Here is a 17,815-nt window from a genome sequence, read left to right as displayed (position 1 = left end):
CAGTTAATTCTTCTGGCTGAAGACCCTTCTGACAAAATTTTGTTTTTCTTTCTTTTCATGGATGCTGAGTGTTTCTGGCACTTTCTGTCCTTATTTCAAATTCTCCCTCAAATAGGTTTGGCAAAATTGTATTAAAAATCTGTATTCCTATGTAATTTTTATTTATTCATTTACAGGATGTGAATGTCACTGGTAGGGCTGGCATTTATTGTCCATTCCTGCAATGAGTTGCTTACAAAGCTATAAGAAGTTTATTAAAATTCAATCACCTGGAGTTGCCTGTAAACCAGATTAGGTAAGGATTACAGGGTTCCTTCTCTGACAGAAAGGTATTCATATACCAAATAGATTTTTAACAACAATTCTGTAATTACATTCTTCCATTACTAATACATTTTCAATTCCAGATTTAATTAAGTACTTAAGTTCAATTCCTCAGCTACCATGAATCCAGGCCCAGGAAGTGAACCACATTCTGTTAAGCAGCATAAAGACTGAAAATATTGAAATTATGCTGGGGAGAGATCAGCACATGAGGGGGTATACTAGAAAAATTAACATTTTTCTCTTTCACCCTGATTGATATTTTTGCCTTTGTAATGTATATTTTCAGCATTTACAGCTTTTAACTCGCACATCCTGTTTTGGTCTCTTTATTTAAAATATAATTTCAAAACAAACTCATTTTATATTTTATGTAAATTGTTGAAACTATGTAGAGCGCCAAAGCAGCTTTAGGCAAAATATTTCATTGCCAAAGAGATATTTTGGAATTTAGAATGAGTATACTGAAATTATAGTTTGCAGTAGGGCAACTGGAGACATACCTGTTCACTAAAAAAGCAGTTGAGACCTTCTCCCAATGACCAACAAAATTAAGGATGAAGTTCTAACTGTATACCCAATCCTACTTACTATATTGAGCAATTTTACTTTAAGTAAACTAAATTGTTCAAATTTCCCATGTGATATAAACTTAATTAATTGACACTTTTACAGCTGTGTTCCATGTTTTATCTCACAACACCAACTGGAAGCTTAACCTCCAGAGGAAAGAACATTGTACACATTCAACCCTTGTGTGATAGATGTCTGGGAGCCACTGGGGACATACTTTGATGAGTAGAACATTTTGGGTCTTCTCCTTCAGCTCAGCAAAAATTTACAAATTTTGCATTTCACAAACTTACATATCATGAATATGTCCAGAACTTTATTTGGATATCATTTATCTATCAGAATGCCACCTGTGCTATCAATGTGGCACCTCTATGTTAATGATACACAGCAGCATAAAACTCTGTCAGTGTGGTTTAGCCTTTAGCAACAGCTCTTCTTAATTATTATGTATGATTTTTATTGGAGTAAACATAAGCTTAAGTGCAACTTTAGTAAACTTCCAAAACAGTGTGTATAATTTTACAAATCAATCAGGTGAATGACATGCAACAATCCATTTCCATGGTTAATCATCTCAAAACAGATATACAGAAAATTCTACACTTTCTCTCTTGAAACACAAATGATGTTTCAGTCCTGTTACGGACTCAGTGAAAGTCCCTTTAAGATAGAGAGTGTGTGTGTATGTGTGTGTGGGGCGTGCTTACGTCAATAGAAGATAAAGGACGTAATGACGTGGTTGAAGAAGTAAGAAGAAGAAGAAGGAGAGAGAGAGAAGGGAGAGAGACACCAGCCTGCTTGTTTTCTCTATCGATGGATGAGAAACAATAACTGTGTTTGCCACTGAAATCCATGTATGGAAGTTGGAAGTAATCCGGTGGAGTTCACTTTGTTGCTGACCTGTAGAAGGAAACAGGTATTTGTGTGTGGACGACCACGGTTCGGATGCTTTTCGGGGTGAGGAAGTCACTACCGAGTAAACACTGAAGTGTCGTTTGGGTTCCATCGTGGAACATTTGGATTTCGTATGTACTCTCTCTATGTTTTTCTACATCTACATCTTATCTTCAGACAACGGTGGTTGTTGAAGAAGCCCTTGCTCATGTTTCACCTTATGGCTTGCGGAACTCAACTTTAAGAACCATTCAGGAACTGGGAGTTTTGGACTTTGTCACACACACACACACACGAAGAGTTTAGTTTTGGGGTTAACGTTCGAGGTTTAACATTTTTGAATTCTAACATACTAACATTTTAACTTTTATTTTACGTATTATCATAAGTAGTGATTAATAAAATAGTTTTTAACACTGAATCATGCTCAGTGTGTTTCTTTTGTTGCTGGTTCGTGACAAAATTGGGGGCTCGTCCGGGATAGTTCCCAAGGTTAACGAGTGTCGTCTGGGATTGTACCCCAGATTGACGAGATTTGTTCGAGATTCAATCCAAAGATTTTTGAGGGAGGTCTGATAAATTCTTTTTAATTGGCTTGTGTGTGTGGAAACCAGCAGCAATGGATATTAAGGCATTTTTGGAGTCACCAACCCAAAAGGGATTGGAGGTGGCGAAAAAGGATGATTTGATAAAGATTGCTACAAGGCTAAACCTTACAGTAGTAAAGCAGTCTATGAGAAAGGCAGATATTCAGAGACTGATAGCTGGCCATTATGTGGAAAAGAAAGTGTTTGAGAAGGAAGTGTTAAAACAGTTTCCTGGCAGTGAAATTTCTGAGGCACAGGTGCAGCTGGCAAAGATAGAAGCTGAACGAGAACAAAATAAATTAGAAGCTGAACGAGAACAAAAGAAATTAGAGGCCGAACAAAAGAAATTAGAGGCCGAACAAAAGCTAACTCAGATGAAGATAGAGGCTGATCTAGCAATGAAGCAGATGGAGCTGGATAACGAGGAGAAAAAGAGGCAGCATGAGTTACAAATGAAGCGTAGGAGTTCGGAATCTGATTCTGATGATGGTTTTTCAGCCAGCAGGGAGGTTCGATTAGTCCCTCCGTTTGAAGAAGATCAGGTTGATCAGTATTTCCAACATTTTGAAAAGGTTGCTGTGAGTTCAAACTGGCCAAGGAAAGGATGGGCTCTTATGGTACAGAGTGTGATTAAAGGTAAAGCTCAAAAAGCTTATTCTGCTTTGTCTGTTGAGGATGCAGCTGATTATACCAAGGTAAAACAAGCTATTTTGAAGGCCTATGAATTGGTCCCTGAGGCTTATAGACAAAAATTCAGAGACTTGAGGAAATCTGCAGATCAGACTTATATGGAATTTGCCAATGGAAAGAGAATATGTTTTGAACGATGGTGCCTGGCTAAAAATGTAGATGGGGATTACGATAAATTGACAGAATTGATACTGGTGGAAGACTTTAAAAGATGTGTTCCAGCTGAATTAACAACATATTTAAATGAAAAGGCAGTGGAAACTTTACAAGAAACTGCTAGGTTGGCAGATGATTATGCTTTAACCCATAAATCCAAATGGGGACAACCTAAAACCTTTCAAAAGAGTTACAAAGACAATCCAGGTAAACCAGAGATTAAATTGGGAGGTAATCAAAAAGGAAAAGATGAAAAGAAGCCAGGGCTGGAGAAATCTGTTGAGCGTACTTGTTATTACTGTAGGAAACCTGGCCACGTGATATCTAATTGTGCCCTTTTGAAGAAAAAGAAGGAAGCTGGGCCCAATGCTTGCTTTCAGGCAATTAAAAATCAAGAAGGTTTAGGAGATGCTGTTAAAGATCAGTCCTTGCAAGAGGTAAAAGCGGAAAAGTTGGAGGAGGTGAGAAAAGAATTCCGTTCGTATGTATCAGAGGGTTTTGTTTCACTGAATGATGAGTCACCTCAGGTGCCAGTGAAAATTCTTAGAGATACTGGGGCTAGTCAATCTCTCTTGCTGGACAGTGTTTTAAATTTTGGTGAAGAAAGTGACACTGGTGAAGTAAATCTAGTACGAGGCGTTACAGGTGAGACCATGTCTGTCCCTTTTCACAGGGTGATTTTAAAGTCAAAGTTCGTAGAAGGACCAGTCGAGATAGGGATAAGACCTAGTTTGCCAGTGGAAGGAGTTTCTTTGTTATTGGGAAATGACCTTGCAAATGGAGAAAGTGATCCTGTGGTACGGTTAACAACCAAACCAAGGATTGATGAGTCTGAGGATGATCCAGATGTTTACCCATCATGTGCGGTGACTCGAGCTAGAGCTAGAGAATTAGCCAAGACAGACAGTCCGGTGCAGTCTGATGTGGTTCCTTGTGACAGTCCTAAACAGGAAGAAAATTTTGATGCCTTATCTGAGACTTTTCTGTCTTCACTGGAGGATCAACATCCTTATAGTGAGCCTGAATTTAAAGATTTGTCTTTGTCGAGGAAGGATTTTATGGTGGAACAGACAAAGGACCCTGAATTGACAGAATTGAAAGAAAAAGCTCTCTCATGTGAGGAGATTGAAAAGGTGCCAACTGGATACTATGTCAAAAATGGAGTGTTAATGAGGAAATGGAGACCTCCTCATGTTCCTGTTAATGAGGAATGGGAAGTTATTCATCAGGTTGTTGTTCCAAAAGTTTATAGGGATGAGATTTTAAACCTGGCCCATAGTATGCCTTTGGGTGGTCATTTTGGTGTGAATAAAACTGTAGGGAAGATCTTGAAACAATTCTATTGGCCTGGTTTGAGAAAAGATGTGGTGATGTTTTGTCGAACCTGCCACACATGTCAGATGGTAGGTAAACCAAATCAAAAACCCCCTGTGGCTCCTTTGAAACCAATTCCTGCTTTTGGTGAACCCTTTTCGAAGGTGATTGTGGACTGTGTTGGTCCATTACCAAAGTCTAAGACTGGAAATCAGTATTTGTTAACCATCATGTGTGCCACTTCTAGATTTCCAGAGGCAATACCCCTTAGAAATATTAAGGCCAAGACGGTGTCAAAGGCTCTTGTAAAATTTTTTACCTTGTTTGGTTTGCCAAAAGAAATCCAATCTGATCAAGGTAGTAATTTTATGTCAAAAATTTTTCAACAAATAGTCTATGAGCTGGGAGCAAAGCAGATTGTATCATCTGCATATCACCCAGAATCTCAAGGAGCTCTGGAGAGATTTCATTCTACTCTCAAAAATATGCTGAAGACTTATTGCTTTGAAAACACCAATGATTGGGACGAAGGTATCCATTTACTTTTGTTTGCCGTTAGAGAATCGATCCAGGAGTCAATCGGATTTAGTCCTTTTGAGCTTGTGTTTGGACATAGGGTGAGAGGACCTTTGGAGTTGTTAAGAGAGCAATGGGTTAATGAGGAAGTTCACTTGAGTCTGTTGGACTATGTCCAAAAATTTAAAACTCGGTTGGAGAGAGTCTGCCAGCTAGCGAGAGAGAATTTGAAAACAAGCCAGATAAGAATGAAGACATATTTTGATAGACGTGCTCGGCCTAGGACATTCGCAGTGGGGCAAAAGGTGTTGGTATTTTTCCCTAGCCAAAATAATCCCTTGCAAGCTCGTTTTTCTGGACCCTATGTTATTGAATCTCGAGTGACTGATCTAACATATATAATCAAAACACCAGATAGACGCAAGAAAACACAACTCTGTCATGTAAACATGCTAAAACCTTATTATGAGAGGGATTCAGTTGTGGCCTTGGTGGATGGTGAAAAGGTTGTTTCTAGAATGCCTGATGTTGATGTTGAGGAAGGCCAATTTAGACCAAATATTGTTCCATCGAAACTGAAAAACCAAAAAAATCATGGAGAACCTTGAAACGAAGTTGGACCATTTACAAGTTTCACAAAAACAACAGATGAGAGAATTAATTTTAAAATTTAAAAATCTGTTCCCAGATGTTCCAAACAGAACATCGATAATTACCCATGATGTTGATGTTGGGGATGCAAAACCAATCAAACAACACCCATATCGAATGAATGTAGAGAAAAGTAAACTTGTTGATCAGGAAATAAAGTACATGTTGGAAAATGATATTATTAGACATTCTACTTCAAATTGGAGTTCGCCCTGTGTTATTGTACCTAAACCTGATGGAACTGTTAGATTTTGCACAGATTACAGGAAAGTGAATGCTGTAACAAAGTCAGATGCTTACCCTATTCCTAGAGTGGATGATTGCATAGACAGAGTGGGAAAGGCAAAATTTCTTACAAAGATTGACCTATTAAAAGGGTACTGGTGTGTTCCATTAACAGATAGAGGAAGGGAGATTTCAGCCTTTGTAACCCCTTCTGGATTGTATGAATACAATGTTTTGCCATTTGGAATGAAAAATGCTCCGGCAACATTTCAAAGAATGATTAATTCAGTGATTCATGGGTTAAACCATACAGATGCCTACATTGACGACTTAGTGACTGGGAATGATACATGGGAGGATCACATCTCTGCGTTAGAAAGGTTGTTTGAAAGACTTTCCAAGGCTAACCTTACAGTTAACTTGGCTAAAAGTGAATTTGGCCATGCCACTGTGACGTATCTTGGTTATGTTGTAGGTCAAGGCAAGCAAGCTCCTGTTCAGGCAAAAGTTCAAGCAATATCTGAGTTCCCTATTCCCACAGGTACGAGGACTGTTAGAAGATTTTTGGGAATGGTTGGATATTACCGAAAATTTTGTAAAAATTTTGCTGATATTGCTCTTCCCCTAACTAATCTTCTGAAGAAGGGAGTAAAGTTTGTTTGGACAGATTCTTGTCAAGAAGCATTTGAGAAGCTGAAAGCCATTTTATGCTACCATCCTGTGCTCAGAACACCTGACTTTGAAAAGCCATTTTCATTAGCAGTAGATGCCAGTGATGAAGCTGCAGGAGCTGTGTTATTGCAGAAGGGTGACCTTGATGATATTAACCATCCTGTAGCTTACTTTTCAAAGAAATTTAATGAGCATCAAAAGAATTATTCCACCATAGAGAAAGAATTACTGTCGCTTGTTTTAGCCTTGCAACATTTCAGTGTATATGTTTGCACCGCTCAGAAACCATTGACTGTGTATACAGATCATAACCCATTGGTGTTTCTGAGCCGAGTCAAAAACAAGAACAGAAGGCTGTTAAACTGGAGTTTAATTTTGCAAGAGTTTGATCTCATGATAACTCACATTAAAGGCAAAGATAATGTGATTGCTGATTGTCTTTCCCGATGTTAAATGGGAAACATGTATCTGTACTAATCTGATAGTCTGTAGTTGTGTAACATGATAATTATTAACATTACTAACTGTATGCGCGGTTAAAATTTTCTTGGGAAAATTTTTTTTTTAGGTGGGAGGTGTTACGGACTCAGTGAAAGTCCCTTTAAGATAGAGAGTGTGTGTGTATGTGTGTGTGGGGCGTGCTTACGTCAATAGAAGATAAAGGACGTAATGACGTGGTTGAAGAAGTAAGAAGAAGAAGAAGGAGAGAGAGAGAAGGGAGAGAGACACCAGCCTGCTTGTTTTCTCTATCGATGGATGAGAAACAATAACTGTGTTTGCCACTGAAATCCATGTATGGAAGTTGGAAGTAATCCGGTGGAGTTCACTTTGTTGCTGACCTGTAGAAGGAAACAGGTATTTGTGTGTGGACGACCACGGTTCGGATGCTTTTCGGGGTGAGGAAGTCACTACCGAGTAAACACTGAAGTGTCGTTTGGGTTCCATCGTGGAACATTTGGATTTCGTATGTACTCTCTCTATGTTTTTCTACATCTACATCTTATCTTCAGACAACGGTGGTTGTTGAAGAAGCCCTTGCTCATGTTTCACCTTATGGCTTGCGGAACTCAACTTTAAGAACCATTCAGGAACTGGGAGTTTTGGACTTTGTCACACACACACACACACGAAGAGTTTAGTTTTGGGGTTAACGTTCGAGGTTTAACATTTTTGAATTCTAACATACTAACATTTTAACTTTTATTTTACGTATTATCATAAGTAGTGATTAATAAAATAGTTTTTAACACTGAATCATGCTCAGTGTGTTTCTTTTGTTGCTGGTTCGTGACAGTCCAGTGAGATTAGGCACAGACTGGTATCATCAAGGCTGAAGGACCCTCTAGTATTGGTTTACTTCTAATTCAACCAGGAGCATGCTGAACCCAAAAAGTGATTTATTACAGATAATTTTTGTATTGCGTGTTTATTTTGTGGTAAATTTACACTGTACAGTGCAGAAATAGGTCATTCTGCCCAAAAGATTCATACCAGAGTTTATGCTTCACACAAACTTCCTCCTATATCTTGTCATCTATTCCTTTCTTCGTGTGCATTTTAGCTTTTACTTGAATCCATCTGTGGTATTTGCCTCAACTACAGTTTATGGTGGTGCATTCCATATTCTCACCATTTCTAATCAAAACAGAAAGGAAATGATAAAGATATGAATCATGACTAGCCTTAGATACAATGGAAGGTATGATAGTTAGCAAGCAATGGCTACTATTTTTTTAAATGCATGGCTTACAACAACTATACATCCCTTTGAAGCACAAAAACCAAGAGGAAAAATGGTCCATCATGACCAACAAGAGAAATTAAAGGTAGTATTAGATCAAAGGAAAAGAGATATAATGTTGCCAAAAGGAGCAGTTAATGGTATATTGGGATAACTTCAGATTTCAGCAAAAATAGAACCCAAAAAATAAGGAAAAGTAGAATAGAAGAGTAATCCAGCTGGAAATCGTAAGCGTTTCTATAGATATATAAAAAGGAATAGATTATCAAAAGTTAATCTGGGTCCCTTTCGAACTGAGACAGGAGAAAATATATTGGGGAATAAGGAAATGGAAGATAAATTAAACAAATATATTGCATTTGTTCTCAGAAGACACAAAAAATCTCCCAGAGACAGTGGAGAACAGTAGGTTCAGAGTGAATGAGAAGCTGAATGAAATTGACATTAGTTAATAAAAGGCATTAGACAAGTTAATAAATCTGAAAGCTGATAAATCCCCAGGACCTCCATCTCCAGGTTTTGAAAGAGATGATGATAGAAATAGTGTGTGCATTAATTCCAAAATCCTGTGGACTAGCAAATATAACCCTCTTATTTAAGAGTAAACTGGGAACTACGTACCAGGAAGCTAACATTAGTAGTACAGAAAATGCTAGAATCTATTCTTAAGTATGTGGTAATAAGGCACCTAGAAAATAATTTTAAAATTGAAATGATTGGACAGAGTCAACATAGATTCATCAAAGGGAAACTGGGGCTTTTAAAAGGGAATTAGTGAGCACTTGAAGCAAAATAATTTGCAGGATTACAGGAAAAGAGCAGGGTATTTTTTTTATTAATACTCATTCAGTTTCTCATTCACTCTAGACGTGCTGTTCTTCACCAGCTCTGGGAGATATTCTATGACTGATCTACAGAGGACTGACATGGACTCAATTTGCCAAATGACCTCCTTCAGTGCTGAAATAATTTGATGAAAACTCCAGCTCTTTGTCAATTCTATGAAGCTCTTCCATAATCTTAATGACCTCCATCAGGTCATTAGTCATCATTACCTTTTCTAGGGGAAAAGACACAGCCTGTTCAATCATTCTTGAGAGGCATAACCTGTTAATTCTGTACTATTCTAATTGTAACTGATGTAATTTGTATGACAACTGATTGTAATTGCTGCTCTCACAGCAGTGTGGTGAACAGCAGCAGATGAAGGAAGTCACAAAGAGAGCCACACATGAACCAGAATCATAGTGGAAACGACAAGATTTTGTTGCCTTTATCAGTTTAGAACACCTTGCATACAAAATGCAGATGTGGAGATTTCATTGTCTATTGTATTACATGCTGAACAACTTGCCATTTGGAAAACAGCATTTGGTGCTGGAAGAAGAGGAGATGGGGGCCTTAGAGTTGGGAGAGCAAGAGGAATCAGGTGGCTATCTTTTGAGAAGTAACCTAACATTATCAAGCACTGTATCAGAGGGAAATGGAGAGTCACTGTGAGTACAACTGCAATATTGTGGCAAGTTTATTACATAAAGAATGGTGTGACGGTTCAGTAGAACACCTCATGCATAAGTTAATTGCTCAAAGCAAGACATTAATATGTAATCTTATCCAAACTTAATGCTGATAATTATTGCAGTTCACAGGTATTGCCATTAAGCTAAAAGTTTAATTGATGATGAATTTAATGGAAATGTAAGCTAAATGTTATCATTGTGTAATAAAATATTTTCACTTACTATCTGTCATTTTTCGACTCACTTAAGATCCTCGTAAATATCACCAGAGGAGTAATTGCTAAGATGAATTTTTAGAAGCTGAGTCAGCCTGATTCAATAGTGTTTATTTAATTTATTATTCTTGTTCCGAAACTTTGAAGATCAAACAAATGTCCAGGAGTTTAAAGTCAATACTGTGACTAAATAACCAAGTCAGAGACTGTGTATTTTGTGCTGTGACAAGCTTTCTAACTTCTCACAACCTTTCCAGTATTCACAAGTCATGTTGGATGTATGATGGAATACTCCCTTCTTACCTGGATGAGTGTACTTCCAACAACACTCAAGAAGCTTGAAATAATTCAGAACAAGCAGACCAATTGATCAACGTCCCATCAGCATCAATAACATATCAAGATGCCACATATACCATTTACAAAGTATACTGAGGGAAACAAATCAAGATATTTTCAACAACCCTTGCAAACGCTCAACCTCTAGAAGTACAAGGACAGCAAGTACATGGAAACATTACCACATGAAAGTTTCCAAATAGGAGCAGGAGTAAGCCACTGATCCCCTTAATTCTGCCCCACCATTCAATATGATCAAGACTGACCTGCCCCAGGCCTCATCTCTTACGTGCCAGTTCCACATAGACCTCAATTCCCTGACCTTTCAAAAATGTATCCAGTTCCTCTTTAAATAGCCTCCATGACCATCCGGGTTGGAGAATTCCAGAGATTCACCACCCTGCAAGAAGTTCCTTCGCACCTCAGTTTAAATGATTGCCCTTAATCCTGTGACTGTGTCCCCTCATTCGAGATTCTCCCACTGGTGAAAAACATCTCAACATCTGCCTTACCATGCCCCTCAGGATCTGATATGTTTTAATAAGATCATTCCTCAATGTTCTAAATTCCAAAAAATATAAATCTAATTTCTTTAGCCACTTGTGATAGGACAACCCTCTTATCCCACAAATTAGCCAAGGAAATTTCTTTTGGACTACATCAATGCCAGTATATCCTTCCTTAAATAAGAAATCCAAAAAACTGCACAGACACAACAGACGTGGCCTCACTGGCATGCTGAACAATTATAACATTACTTCCTTACTTATAAACTTCAGTCTCTTGGAATGAAGACCAATATACTGTATACCATTTGCCCTCCTAGTCACTGACGTACTTGCCTGCTAACTTTTTGCAACTCATGCATATGACCACTCCCTACTGTAGTCACTGGGGTGGCACTGTACAAAAGTACTGGAGAGGCACAAGAATATGGAGAACAACCATTGAGGAGATACATAGGGGGACTTTGCTGACATTTACAATTGGACATGACTCTATTTATAAATCTGGTTAGGAATGCTTATTTTTGGTGACTTTTGGTTTTACATTATGGCCAAGCACATATGGTGTCTTGTAATAGAGGGAAGGGCATTGGGATTGCTTTAGCTTATTTATTATTCTCCTAGTCCTGTTCTGCAACTGCTTGCCAAATGGCAAGGGCATGACAAGAGCTGTTTCCTCACAATGGTGAAGTTTTGCACACTATGAATTTTGACACTCACTTTCCAGGCAGCGGGAGCTCTTTTTGTACTCATACAATGCTAACCCAGCATCTCTGGAACTACAAATTAATTTCACAGATTCATACTTTCCCATTAGCAATCTATCACTCATGGGCCCATTAGAAGTGGGAAACCAGCAGGATCTAGTTTCAGCACACAAAATGTCATACAGTTACTCTTTCCAAAAAAAGTAGTATGAAAGAGACCTTTGAGGTTTCACATTTCGTCATCCTATCCAGTTGCATGTCTTCCAGTAATTCCTGTACGGGGAAGGGATTTGCGGAGCTACTTGTCTTCAAATTTGATAGAATTTAGTCACATAAAACAAAGAATAGATTCTTGTAAAACCAAGTGCCACCTCAAATTTTAGTCCATCTTTCCAGATTGCATTATTGTTGCTTCTCCCTCATCTCCAGTATTTCAGATCCATAGACTTGAAGGAAATTTAAAATCCAAATCGTACTGCTACAGGACTCCACTTTCTAGGGAATAAGCGAGCAAGCATTTCTAGAAATAGTTGGTAAATATATGACAGATATACTGTTACATAATAAAATTAAATCAGATTGCTTTGTTTTCCCATGTGACATAAAAATCAATTATCGAGTGCACACACACCTGTGATTCCTGTCATATTTCATGCTAACCTGAAATTATCCTCTCAAAAGGGAAGGTTTCATACATACAGAACCCACTGTTGATACTTCAGAGATAAACTGAAGCTCATCAGAGGTGACCCATGTATCCAGATGGGATCCCTTCATCCTCGGGTGAACCTGTCGACTCTGTTTATCATCAGTACATATGGCTCTGCAAACATGCCACAATGTAGAGAATGCTGCAGAGGATGAGAAAAAAGTATGTTTTAAAACTGATTTGCAGCTTGATCTTGAATGGGGGCTCTGGTACCAATCTGACACAACTGTTTACTAATAATTCAGAGTGATGATGAATGTTTCAAGTGGTGGCATCAGCAATTATTCACCTTATTCACTGATGACACAGCAAATCTCAGATGTAACTAGATGTCACATCAATAGAACTGGAACTGTAATGGGATAAAAACCTGTCTTGAGGGCTTTCCTGTTTTTTTATTACAAAGACTGAACCCAAATTTCCTTGCTCCAGCCAAGCATTTCTCTGAATGGAAAGGAAACTTTTCAAGGTTATAAAATATAAATTAGTTAGTCATTCTGCTTGAATCATTTAGAATTGCTCTGAAAAACAGTTAACATGATTTATTTTGTAATTCACTTCTTCAATACTGAGCTGTCTCTAAGAGCGAGATGCAGGTCTGTGGCCCTGTTTAGGGGCAGCAATCTGAATGCATTCCTCTTGTGCTAGTTCACTACTTTCCTGTGAGATTATTGCCTGGCCACTGACAGCAAGATTTGCCTCCTATAGGTGTGGCTCGTGACTCCTGATAGAAACAGCTGCAGGCAGAGCAGTCTACAAGGATAGCTGTGCTACATCATCATCTAATCAGAGTCCTCAAGTATGCTTTTCCTTGATTTCATCATCTGAAGCACTGTATCTGCTCCCATAGTTATGCTCATGATGTTCAGCTCATGATTTTAAGCTCTTATCTTTCCACCTGCTTTTCCCAATTACTTTCTGCTCTGTGCCATCAGAATGACATGTAGAGCTGCTGCCTCACAGCTCCAGCGACCCATTTTGAACTTGACCTCAAGTGCTGTCTTTGTCAAGTTTGCACATCCTCTCTGTGACTGCATGAGTTTCCCCAGAGTTCTCCTGTTCCCTCCCACATCCTCAAAGACAGGCTAGTTGTAGGTTAATTGGCTACTGTAAAATTACTCCTAGTGCAGGTGCTGGTGAAGAGAATGAGGACGGTAGGGGAAGGAATAGGTTATGGGTGAATGGGATCGATAAGATTGCTCTGAGAGCCAACGTAGAAAGAGACCATTCAATCAATTGAGTCTATGTCATGAGAAAAATGCTTGTCTGATATCAAGTCCCAGGGGAATTAAACTCCCGATCTTTGATCCCACAACTTCATGCTTTTGATTGATTCTGTCCACCTTGACTGATACATTCGAAGGATGAATGAAACTTTTCCAAACGAGTGTCCATTTTATCAAAGGGACTAATTCCTCTACCCTATTTGCCTCTACCTTGCTTCAGTTGATTTGTTAGTCATGCAACAATAACTCGTTACCTCCAGATTTGTCTTTGAAATACCCTCCTGGATGAACTTCCATCCTCCGTTCCTGGTAAATGTCAGCTCATCTAAAATTTGTATCCTATTTCATAACATACCCTGCCTCACCCATCTCTCATACACCAATAATCTGCATTTCCCCCAACCCCTCCTCCATTAATTCACAAACAATTCCATTTATCAGAGCCTTCAGCTCATCGGCTCCTATCTCTACCATTCTTTCCCTAAGTATCTCTCACCCTTTAAGTATTTTTTCAGGACCTATGTCATTAACCAAGTCTTCAGTTATCTATCTTATTTTTCTCCTTCTCTCCCTTAAATTGTACCTGTAAAGACCTAAATGTGTTCTTTGGCAATGTATGAACTCAGGCTATTTTTGAGAAGTGAAAAATAAATTGCTGTATGGTTTGCAGTTCGGGATGGGTGGAAAGGGAGGAGAGGTGGAGAAGGGAGAGCTCAGGTGGAAACTGAAAACAAGGGTAAAAGGTATAGGTCTGATGGCAGGAAGAGCCTTTAGTGGAAAAACTGAGGATGTGCTTGCAGATGGTGAAGGAAGAACCTGAAGGGTAAATGGTGGTTCAGGGCAAGTTATTTTCATCTTATGACCAGATGTAGAAAAACCAAAGTAGGATATGGATATGAGTGGAGCATTCTGTTGTTGCAGTTCAGTGGGGGAGGAAGAGTGATGGAACATTAAGCTGATCTAAACATGATCTCTACCAATGGTAATGCAGAGGATGGAGGTGGGGTCATGGTTGCCTGAAGTAATTATTCTTTTGACTTTCTTTCTCATCTTTTGGGAAAATCTACTCGACACCTCCTCATAAAGACAGAACACATGCTAAAAATATTCAGAGAATTACTAGCACTGATTTTATCTTACATAACTGCAAAAGCTGTAAGTCTATTTCCACTTTATAAAGTAAAAGTCATAAAGTAATATAGCACAGAAACAGGCCCTTCGGCCCAACTGGTCAATGCCAACCACAGCATCCTCCCTGCTAGTCCAAGTTTCCCGCATTTGGCCCATAACCCGCCAAGCCCCTCTCCCCTATGTACCTAACCAAATGCCTCTTAAATGTTGCAATTGTATCTGCGTTGGGTAAAAGACTACGACCATTCACCTTATCCTGCTATTTGTCAACATTTGTATACATTAAAAACATATATTAAAATACACAAATCTGCCTCTAGTTTCCATTTGATGGGTAACTAATTATTGAATCGTCATAGTTCTCATTTGATTTTACAGCATCTCCTGGAAAGTTCATCCTCCCAGAGGAGAGACTATGTTGGTTCAAATAAGACAAATACAAGCCTGAGGGTCAGAGCACAGCAACTTGGTCCCTTGTTCCTTCACAAGTGAATAAACAGACTTACTTTAAATAAACAAGAAACATGCATGCTAATTCACTTATGTTCCACAATAGTTCAAAGTAACCACAAAATAGTTAGATAAGCAAGCTGATTTTACATTGGCTTATTATAATCAATAGTTTACAGGGATTTTTAAGTAGGAAATTTTTAAAAATTTAAATACCTAAATATTTAAAGATTATTTAAGTGTGAACGTTGTGAGCACTATATTGAATAAACTCTAGAAATGTATATAGGTATCATGTTTGATTAACCAATGCCAATTGCTTTGGATGCAGACAGCAGGCCAATATACTGAAGTTACTTAGTTACATGAACATACATGCCCTCAGCACTTATTGCACTCTTCTTGCCTTAGGGGCCCAATTCAATGAGTTGTGAGCAACATACAAGGATGGTCTGCAATGCATAAAACCATTTTGCACCTCTTAAGTGAAGAATGCAGCTTCTAGGAGTCATGCTGGAAATCTTTTTGACCAAGGATCCATTTAAGAATGACACGAGACAGGAGAGAATGGGCTACACTGTTTTCAGATGAGATATTGGAGGCTTTTATATATGAGGTGGAGAGACATCCAATTTGTGCAGTAAGTGTAGAAATTCTCCAGCCATGCACTGAGAAGCAAGTGGGAGGAGACAGCTGTAGGAGTTAATTGCTTAATTCTGGGAGTCGATGCCCTGAATGTTGACTGCAGTGTCAAAGAAGTTGCAGCCAAATCAATATCTAAAGTTCTTCAGTGCTACATCCAGACTTGCATTCTAGAATTATACTTGCTTTTAGTATGGCTTCAATAGCGGTATCTACCTGATAATATGAACAGTTTCCTTGCTACATTCTGTCCACACAAAGGGCAAAAGCATTTCAATTAAATACCACACTCAGTTTACTCTCAAGTAAGGTTTTGGAAGTTGATTTCAAAACTGTTATCAAAGAGCACATGTTCAATTTAGGTTCAACAAAGACCCCTTGGCTCCAGATCCACTAACAGCCTTGAACCAAACATGGACAAAAGCACTACATTCCAGAAATGAGGTGGAAATAACATTAAGGTGGAACTTTTCTGAGTGTGGGATCAAGGAGCTCTGATAAAACATGTCAATAGGAATTCAAGGGTTAAAAAAACTCCTCTGGTTGAATTCATTCCTTGTGCAAAAAAAAACATGGATCTATTTGGAGTTCAGTCATCTCAGCTCCAGAGCTGCAAAATTCTTTAGGGGAATGTTCTAAGCACAACCATTTTCCAGATCTTCATCAACGATTCACCATCCATCAGAAGTTCAGAAGTGGGCTGTAATATTCAGTTCCAATTGCAACCCATCACTTAATTAAGTAGTTAATATCTGTATATAACAAGACCCAAACAACATTAATTACGAGCAGAGAAGTGGCCAATAACTTTCAAACTACACAGGTGCCAGACAATGACCACCTCTACCAACAGGGGATCCCACTAGCTCGTCTTGGAATTCAACAGAATTTCCACTCCTACATCTGTCCTCCCTGTGACTGTTCTAGGGATCACAATTAGCCAGAAACTTAATTGGAATGACCACATAAAAACTATGGCCTCAAAAGTAGGTCAGTGGGGGAAAATCCTGCAGCAAGTGACTCACTATCATGAATTGAACTGAAATCAGTTTGATACTGTTCAGAACTATGCAGCCCACTTTTTTTTTCATTCTGGTAATCACATTAAATGCGCACTCCTTCCACCTCTGATACACCTTGGTTACAGACTGAATGATCTACAAAACAATTCCCTAGAGCTTCTTCAGCAGAATCTCCCAAACAATAACTTCCACTAACCAAAAGAACAACGTCAGTGGACACCCTTCTTAGAAGGTCTCCTCTTAAGTGGCAATATATCCATCCTCCATCTTCACTAGATTGAAATCCTGGAACTCCTTACCTTTGCTCTATGGAAGACATTAACCACAAGATTGTTCAAAGTTGTGGCTCAACATCTTCTCAAAGGCAATCAGGGATGGGCATTAAATGGTAGCCTTGCTGAAACAATCGTATCTTGAGCATGAATAATTAAAAAATGGATCAACTCAATTGTCCTGACATCTAGGCTTTTTTGCAAAGTTGATTAATGTCAGCCACATTAAAACCTGGAAATATTAGAAGCTTTAAAGAATTTCATGAAACATTAAACAATGTTCATAAAACATTAACCAACTGGTGGAAACCAGTCAGCAACTAATGTTCAAGGAGGTGATGATTGTGAGGGTAGGGGCTATGCTGAAGATGGGTTAAGGGCGCTTTTAACAGCTGAATGTGCATTGAGTAGTTTAGCAATGGGACCACAGCTGTGCAGATTGGGTCCAGGCATGATAAACTAGCATTCTTGTCATCCATTTTACACCTAAAAATCCATCCCTAGATGATCTATGAGAAATAGAAATAAAGTAAAGCCAACTAATGCTTATCCTATGCAGGTTAGAGACAGCATAAATAATTTGTCTAAAGTTATATAAATAAAAAGTGGAATTTCTTGACAAGGTACATTTACCAAGTTATATATGAAATTATACCTATTTTCCTAATATTGATTTATGCCAAATTAATCAGGATACATCTGAATATAACACTGGGCACAAATAAGCAGA

Source organism: Pristis pectinata, chromosome 6, assembly GCF_009764475.1.
Source record: "Pristis pectinata isolate sPriPec2 chromosome 6, sPriPec2.1.pri, whole genome shotgun sequence".
NCBI lineage: Eukaryota > Metazoa > Chordata > Chondrichthyes > Rhinopristiformes > Pristidae > Pristis > Pristis pectinata.
The sequence above is the reverse complement of the archived record's forward strand: the minus strand, read 5'-3'. Positions refer to the sequence as shown.